We start from the raw sequence: 7,145 nt of genomic DNA on the forward strand, positions 1-7,145 counted from the left end.
ATTAAAAATCCTGAAACAAGGGGGACTAGATGACAAAGACATCCAAATAATAAAGAATCTGTATTGGCATCAGGTAGCAAATGTGAGACTAGGCCAAAAATACTCAGCTGATGCAGAAATAAGAAGAGGGGTCAGACAGGGGTCAGATGTATTCTGTCTCCACTGTTGTTCAATATCTACTCTGAGTCAATCTTCAACGAGGCACTGGAGAACATCGATGCTGGCATCAAAGTAAATGGTGTTTGGATCAACAACTTAAGATATGCTGATGATACAGTTCTGCTTGTCAGTAAGCATGAAGACCTTCAGCTCCTCATCAACAGAGTCACAGAAATATCTGAAAAATACGGTTTGAAGCTTAACACCTCAAAAACCAAGATCATGGTCATCAGCAAACAATCCGTTAATTTATCACCAATAAATTCAGAAGGAATACCACTAGAAAAAGTTGAAATGATCACGCACCTTGAAAGCTGGGACATGACCTTTGAAGTAAAGACAAGGATAGAAAAAGCCCGAACAGCATTCTTCAAAATGAAAAAGATCTTCTGCAGTCACGACATAAGCCTAAGACTGAAAATCAGGCTTGTCAGATGCTATATTTTTCCTCTCCTGCTCTATGGAGTAGAGAGTTGGTCTCTGACAGAAGGCCATCTGAAGAGACTAGAAGCATTTGAAATGTGGATTTACAGATGGCTGTTACGTATAAGCTGGGTTGACAAGATCAGAAATGAGGAGGTGATAAGCCGCCTGGGAAAGCCAAGGGAAATCATCAAAACAATTAAAAAACGAAAATTAGAATATTTTGGACATGTGATGTGACACCCAGAAAAACACAGCATACTCCATTTAATCCTCCAGGGAAAGATTGAAGGCAAACGAGGTCCAGGCAGAAGAAGAACATCATGGCTTCAAAATCTAAGGGACTGGTTTGGACAAAACTCAGCAGCACTTTTTCATGCGGCTGCTGATAAAAACAGGATCGCCAACATGATCGCCAACATCCGATAATGGATATGGCACAAGAAGCAGAAGAAGAAGCAACCTTTCCATTCTAGTCCCTCCACAAGTTCATGCCATCAGGTTTCACTGGGAAAAGACTAAAATAAGCATATGAAGCCTCTGGTAATTCCAACTTTGAATATTTCAGGGAATCTCATTGCATTACCTCCATACCCACTATTTGTGGGTTAAAATACTTTTCCAAAGGGACAGTTCACATTTGTACTGCAGCTGTCAAAAAAGCCAATGCAGTCCTAGGTTGCATCAACAAAGGCATATTAGGGGATTTGGACGTGAGCATACAAGGAAAAGTGGCTACTCTTATTACTTCCTGAATCATGGAACTCATTAGCACCAGCCCTGAAAATTAGTAACCCCATGTCAAGTCCCAACAAGACTGGAATTGATATTGTTTTTACCTGGCTGTGCTTGGAGACTTAGCTTTTTCTTCAGTTCTGTTACCAATTGTTGCAGCTCCTAATTCTCCTCTATCCACCTGTCATTAAGATGTATCTCTGATGCTTTAGAACAGTGGGAACTTCTGATCTTAAGCCACTTGCTGAAGTGGTCCTTGTTAGTTTCAGGTTTCAGACCTCCAGAGCTACTTGTTAAATGTACAATTGCCTCCCTATGGGTTTCATTATGTATAACTTCAGGATAGGTGTTTTGGAAGAAATCTGACTTTGGTGTGACTTCTGATGATCTTGTATTCCTGGTGAGATGAGCCTGTGACTCTACCAGCCATTTTCTTTCAGCACAAGATGAGTGCAAATTTAAACATCCTGTATGGTTGAAACCAATTGAAAAATCAAGCTTTCACAGAACACTAAGGAACAAAAAGGGTTCTCCAGTCAACTATTTTACATTATGGATAATTACCATACTATAATATTCAAATGTGACTGAATAATGGCTTTAAGCAAAACAGTTCCTATGCAATATATTCAAATTTGCCTTTCTTCCTGTCACCTTCCCCCCATTCCAGCAGTCTACGAGAAGCAGCTTATTTAAAGATTATGTAGGTTCGCAATGTTCTCAGCTGCACAATCTTTTTTTTTTTTTAAAGGCAGGTCCTCCTGTGAGCTACATATAACTGTAGCCAAATTATTTGTGATTGGATTCAACAAATTAATTTGTGCGTGTTAATACAAAAGCTTTCATTAGAAAGAAATCAGATTCTGGGATGGGGAAAATATAAATATTTTGCATCCTCTCATCCAGATTCTTATGAGAATACTCTTGCAGAACATTAAAAAAAAGAGAAAGGGATAGAAAACCGCTAATAAATCACAACATATTTATTTAATGGAGGATCTGCTTGGTCTCAGTATTTTACATGGCAAATCCAATTCAAAAGTATCCTTTTATTTGCTTGAGGATTAATAGTTGACACTTTTCAAATGTGTCAGTGTGACTGACATTCTGAATTGTCAGTTTGTTGACATTTTGATGTTAAAATCATTTCACATTTCCTTATAATATTTTATCTTTAAAGAAGCTTATAATTTAAATTAGTTTAGCAATCATAACTAGTACCAGATAAGGGTGTCCATCCCCTCCTCTAAAGTAGGTGTCCAAAACCTACTCTAATCACTTTATCCCTTTTTTGTGGACAGTGCCAAGATCTCCTCAGCAGCCTATTTTTGGCATGTCCTTAGATGTGTTGTGCCACCTGGCAGGGGGGTGTTTGTGTGTGTTTCTGAATGCAAAGAAGAGACTTCAAAACTATTTCTTTGCATCCTATTCTGAACTTCACCTTATTTCATAGCCTACTTTTGCTCACTAGGCTTGCCATTTTTGGATGTCTATTTACCATAAAGTATGGCTTCTATTTATGGGATGATTTGTGACACAAGCCACCTATTATATTTATTTTGGCTGGGCTTTTGATTGTGGACTATAGCAAACCAATGGGACTTTCTTTTTTTGTGGGTTTTTTTTTTTTTTTGGCCCTGAAGAAATGATTTCTGTTTTGCTACTGTGACTCTGTCTTGCTTTTAAAAAGGAGAGGAAAAGGAAAAAGTAAAAAAGTAAAAAGGGAAGTTCAGTTCCATCATACATAATTCTTTGTTTTCTATGTTATTTAATTGTTAAAATGACATAGAATTTTGTTTTTTGCATTCTTTTAAAATGTATAATGAAGAAATAAAAATGATAGTTATATACAGATATTCCAATCTTAATAAACAATTTTACTATGATGTTAAAAAAGAAGGTAATTAGATGATGGTATTGAAGTATTGAAGAAAGAAATTTATATTTAATTTAGAATATAGAAAATGATGGCTAGCTTTTGCAGTCAATATACTATACTCTAATTGTCTACAATTTATGTTGGAAGTTGGAAAACCAAGAAATGTAAATAAATAAATAGAAATAAAAACTAAAATATCAATGAAAAGATATATTAAACACCCAAAACCATGATTTTAAAAGTTAGGATCCATAAGCAATAGTCTCCTTCTTCAATAAAACAAATATGTCATCCAAATCTGGCAAATTAACACAAGAGTTCATTCATACACATTATCCCAAATTGGATGAGAAGTGAGATTTACAAATGATACCATTTAAAAATGTATTTGCACGGGGAAAGAAGACTGCCACTTAGCCAATGGTACAAGGATGACTGGCGAAGGTCCTTTCCAGTGATTTAGAACTGGTCTCTCAATCCAGTTCCCACCAAGGCAGCATCTCTAGGCCTTTCAGAGAGCACTGTGCGGGAGCAGGATATATTTACTGTATTCTTTCTCTGCCTGGAGTTTCTGTATTTTTAATTTTAATTAGTTTCCTTTTTTTAATGTTCACTTTTTCGACTTCTTAAATGCTCTGTTTATGTGCATATTATTTTTTATTTGATTGTTGTACACCCAGAATCACTTCCTTTGAGATGGGCGGCTATGTACACATTTGATAGATAGATAGATAGATAGATAGATAGATAGATAGATAGATAGATAGATAGATAGATAGATAGATGAAAGAAAACTAATGTATATCAAGGAGAAGATAGACTAAAATCTCTTTCCCCCTCCCAAAAGCTATTTCCTGTAATGAAGGGAGGATTTCTTTATTCATTGGAAGGTGTGGGAGTATTCCAACTTGCAAGCCCCTAGGGTAGAATTTCAACAGTAGGGTTGCCATCTGAGAAAGATTTAGCCTTTAGAGAGCAGCCACATTCTTCCTCACATATTAGTTCCTGAGAATGACATGTAGCTCAAGAACTCAAAGCATGTGTCTTTTACCACTTGCCAATCTGTCTTAGGAGAGCATATTCAGCGAGTTCCAAATGTATTATTGCATTGAACATAACTGGCAGTTATTCATACCCGAATGTCCAATCTCATTTTCTGAACTTCCATCTTGAGATTCTCATGCTTTGCTATTAAGTCATGACAATTCATTTCTAGGGTACGGTTTCTGTCCCTCATTTGCTGAAGCTGAGACTTGAGATTCTCCTGGCTTGTGTTTAGCTCACACCACTTTGTTTCTAGTACAGAGTTTCTGGCTTCTTGAACCGAGTGAAGAAGTTGCATTTTGTCATTCCATTTGTTCATCCGTTTCCTGATGCAAGATACAAAAATGATATCATGGCAATACTAAATTCAAGAAGTGCAAGGAGTCTTTGATGTTCAAATATTCCACCAGAATATGATTATATAAGTTTTTAAAGTAAAATAAATAAATATAGCTTCCAACTCTGGGACTTCCTAATGGTCTCCCATCCAAACACTAACCAGGTTTCATCTTGCTCAACCTTTCAGGTTCAAGTAAATTGAACTGGATGCTGCCCTCTAGCTGGGCACACAGTGTGAACTTTTCACTTATTCCTAATCTGATTCCTGTTCTTCAGCTGTCTTCCAGTCCAAAGTGAACCCTTCTCTTTCTTCTAACTCTAGTTCTTCTAATTAGTCTACAATTCTTTTGGTTACTTCTGGATTTTTCATCCTTCATTGCAAGATCATTCTAAGCCTGATAACCTGTTCCCAATAGTAATTTTATTTGGGATTTGCTTCTGTAACCCAATTATTCTTTGAGGCTTCCTACTCTATTTGACAATAATTATTCATGTATTTGTTCTATTTCTTATCTTTTCTCCAAGAACTGTAGGTGACTTAGATGGAAGGGATGGGGAGAAGGTCTCTCTAGACTCCAACACTTGTTCACCATTAATCATTATCCTGCTGCAGTCCAATAAACAGAATTACACCACACTCACTTTTTCTACAGACATTGCACTCAAAGACAAATTCATTGAATCCTAGTATCAGAAGAGGCCATTTAGGATCTTGAGTCTAGTCCACTATTCAGTCCAGGAATCCCACCTTAAAACATTCCTGACTGGTTGCTAACTAGCTTCTCCTTGAATACATCTAGGAACGGGGAATCCACTACCTCTGAGTCTCTTTTCCAATAGATTTTGGATCTTCACCACTTTGTCCCTTTGTGTTGCAGTGACTGCCACACAGTTGCAGCAATCTATATTTAAACAGATGTTATTGATTTCTTGTTTGAAAGCTTGAACTGCTATCTTTGCCTGCTTGTGAGGCTTTTATTATCTTATGCTATTAGTTGTCCTGAAATTGGATGATGTATCATAAACTATTTTTAAAATACATGGGAAAGTGGATAAATAAAATAAATATATGTGAGCATTTCTATTATGGTGGGCTTCTACACCTGTGTTTTGTGAATATATGGACATTCATGCACATGGAACCTTTTATATATCAAGTTAAATTCATGGCTCCTAAAGATGTAAGATTTTGTTATGAATCTGCTGGTGTTTGCATGGTTATATGAACGCATAGCAATTCCCAAAAGATGCAGGCTGCACTTATATGGTTATCCTGGGACAAGGGATAGGAAGTATGCATAAGCATGCATTTTCTGATGTATTTGTTGACTCTCTCTAAATTGATTGCAGTTCTCCTGATATTTCAAGATCCATTTAATAAGACCCTATCAAATAATTTTAATAAAATCAGTTAATAATTTCATTGTAATGTAATCACTTTTAAAAGAAATTAGGGCAAGCAGACGTAATCCATAAACTAATAACTCTTAAGTAATAGCACAAAATGTAAATTAGAACAACTTATGTTACACATGGCATAATAAAAAATAGAATATTTTAGAAAATTGTATGCATAATTTACTCCCAGTATTGATAAATACTATCAGGAAAGCTTGGTGATCAATTATATGAGGTTCTTAACTATAAACTTCCATAAACTTCTTTCTAGTGCATGACACACTCTTTTCCAAACATCTCTCATTCAGCATACTTCAGTTCCCTTAAGATGTTTAGGTCAGGGTATAGGGAAGACAGCATTGCTATTGTGCCTAAGAAAAATCACATATCAAAAATGAAAAACTGCATTCTGCCATTTCAAGCATATACTTTTCTTTTACTGGCACAACCCTTAATACATACATTTTCCTTAAATGAAAGCCTTACCTCTATGCTAACAAACTACTGAGGATCTCTAGAACTGGCAAGGGAATCAGATCAGTCTGTCCTTGTTATATTAGGGCATCCTAAGAATAGTTCTCTGTTTTAAAATAGTACATCATAATAATGCCCTATTTAATTCAAGCCATTAGGCCCTCCTCACTACCATAAAAACCTCAAGTACATTAATTTATAAGAACTATTCTGAATAATTGAAGAGTGCCTTTGATCTGGCTCTCTAAAGGTTATTTCCAGCAAACTCACCTTCTGATTTTCTAGAATGTGAGAACACGCATTTACTGGTTGCTGAGAAACACTGCGCTACTATGGCAACAGAAAGCAAGAGAAAGCGTGCATCATTAATATCTGAAGAAGAAAATTACATGGTTTGCTTCATTACCATCTCTTTTTTTAAAAAAAGCTGGATCTGAATTGTATTTTTAAAGCTCTCAAGTTTACATGTCGCAAGAGTTCAGCAAGGCATTTTCTAATATTATTACAAAACTGAATATTTCGTATTAACTTCCGCCTTGGGCAGAGGTTGGACTAGAAGACTTCCAAAGTCCCTTCCAGCCCTATTGATTCTATTTCTGTCAGATATGGCTTAAAATGCAGAAGCATTCCTACTAACTATCTGAGTTATATGTAGCCATTAAATGTTTCCTTATCCAGAAGAAGAATCAAAAAC

The 7,145-nt window shown here is 36.0% G+C and overlaps 1 long non-coding RNA gene across 1 annotated transcript; it reads right to left on the minus strand.

Annotated features, from left to right (window-relative positions):
- Window positions 1–3,125: 3,125 nt before the first annotated feature.
- On the minus strand, window positions 3,126–6,658 carry LOC120312315. Its single transcript, XR_005557855.1, has 2 exons — window positions 6,464–6,658; window positions 3,126–4,566 (listed from the first exon to the last, which is right to left on the minus strand). It is a non-coding gene; the product is annotated as an uncharacterized LOC120312315 (long non-coding RNA).
- Between the last annotated feature and the right edge of the window lie 487 nt (window positions 6,659–7,145).

Source organism: Crotalus tigris, unplaced genomic scaffold (genome assembly GCF_016545835.1).
Source record: "Crotalus tigris isolate CLP2741 ecotype Arizona unplaced genomic scaffold, ASM1654583v1 scf7180000018485.2372832, whole genome shotgun sequence".
Lineage (NCBI taxonomy): Eukaryota > Metazoa > Chordata > Lepidosauria > Squamata > Viperidae > Crotalus > Crotalus tigris.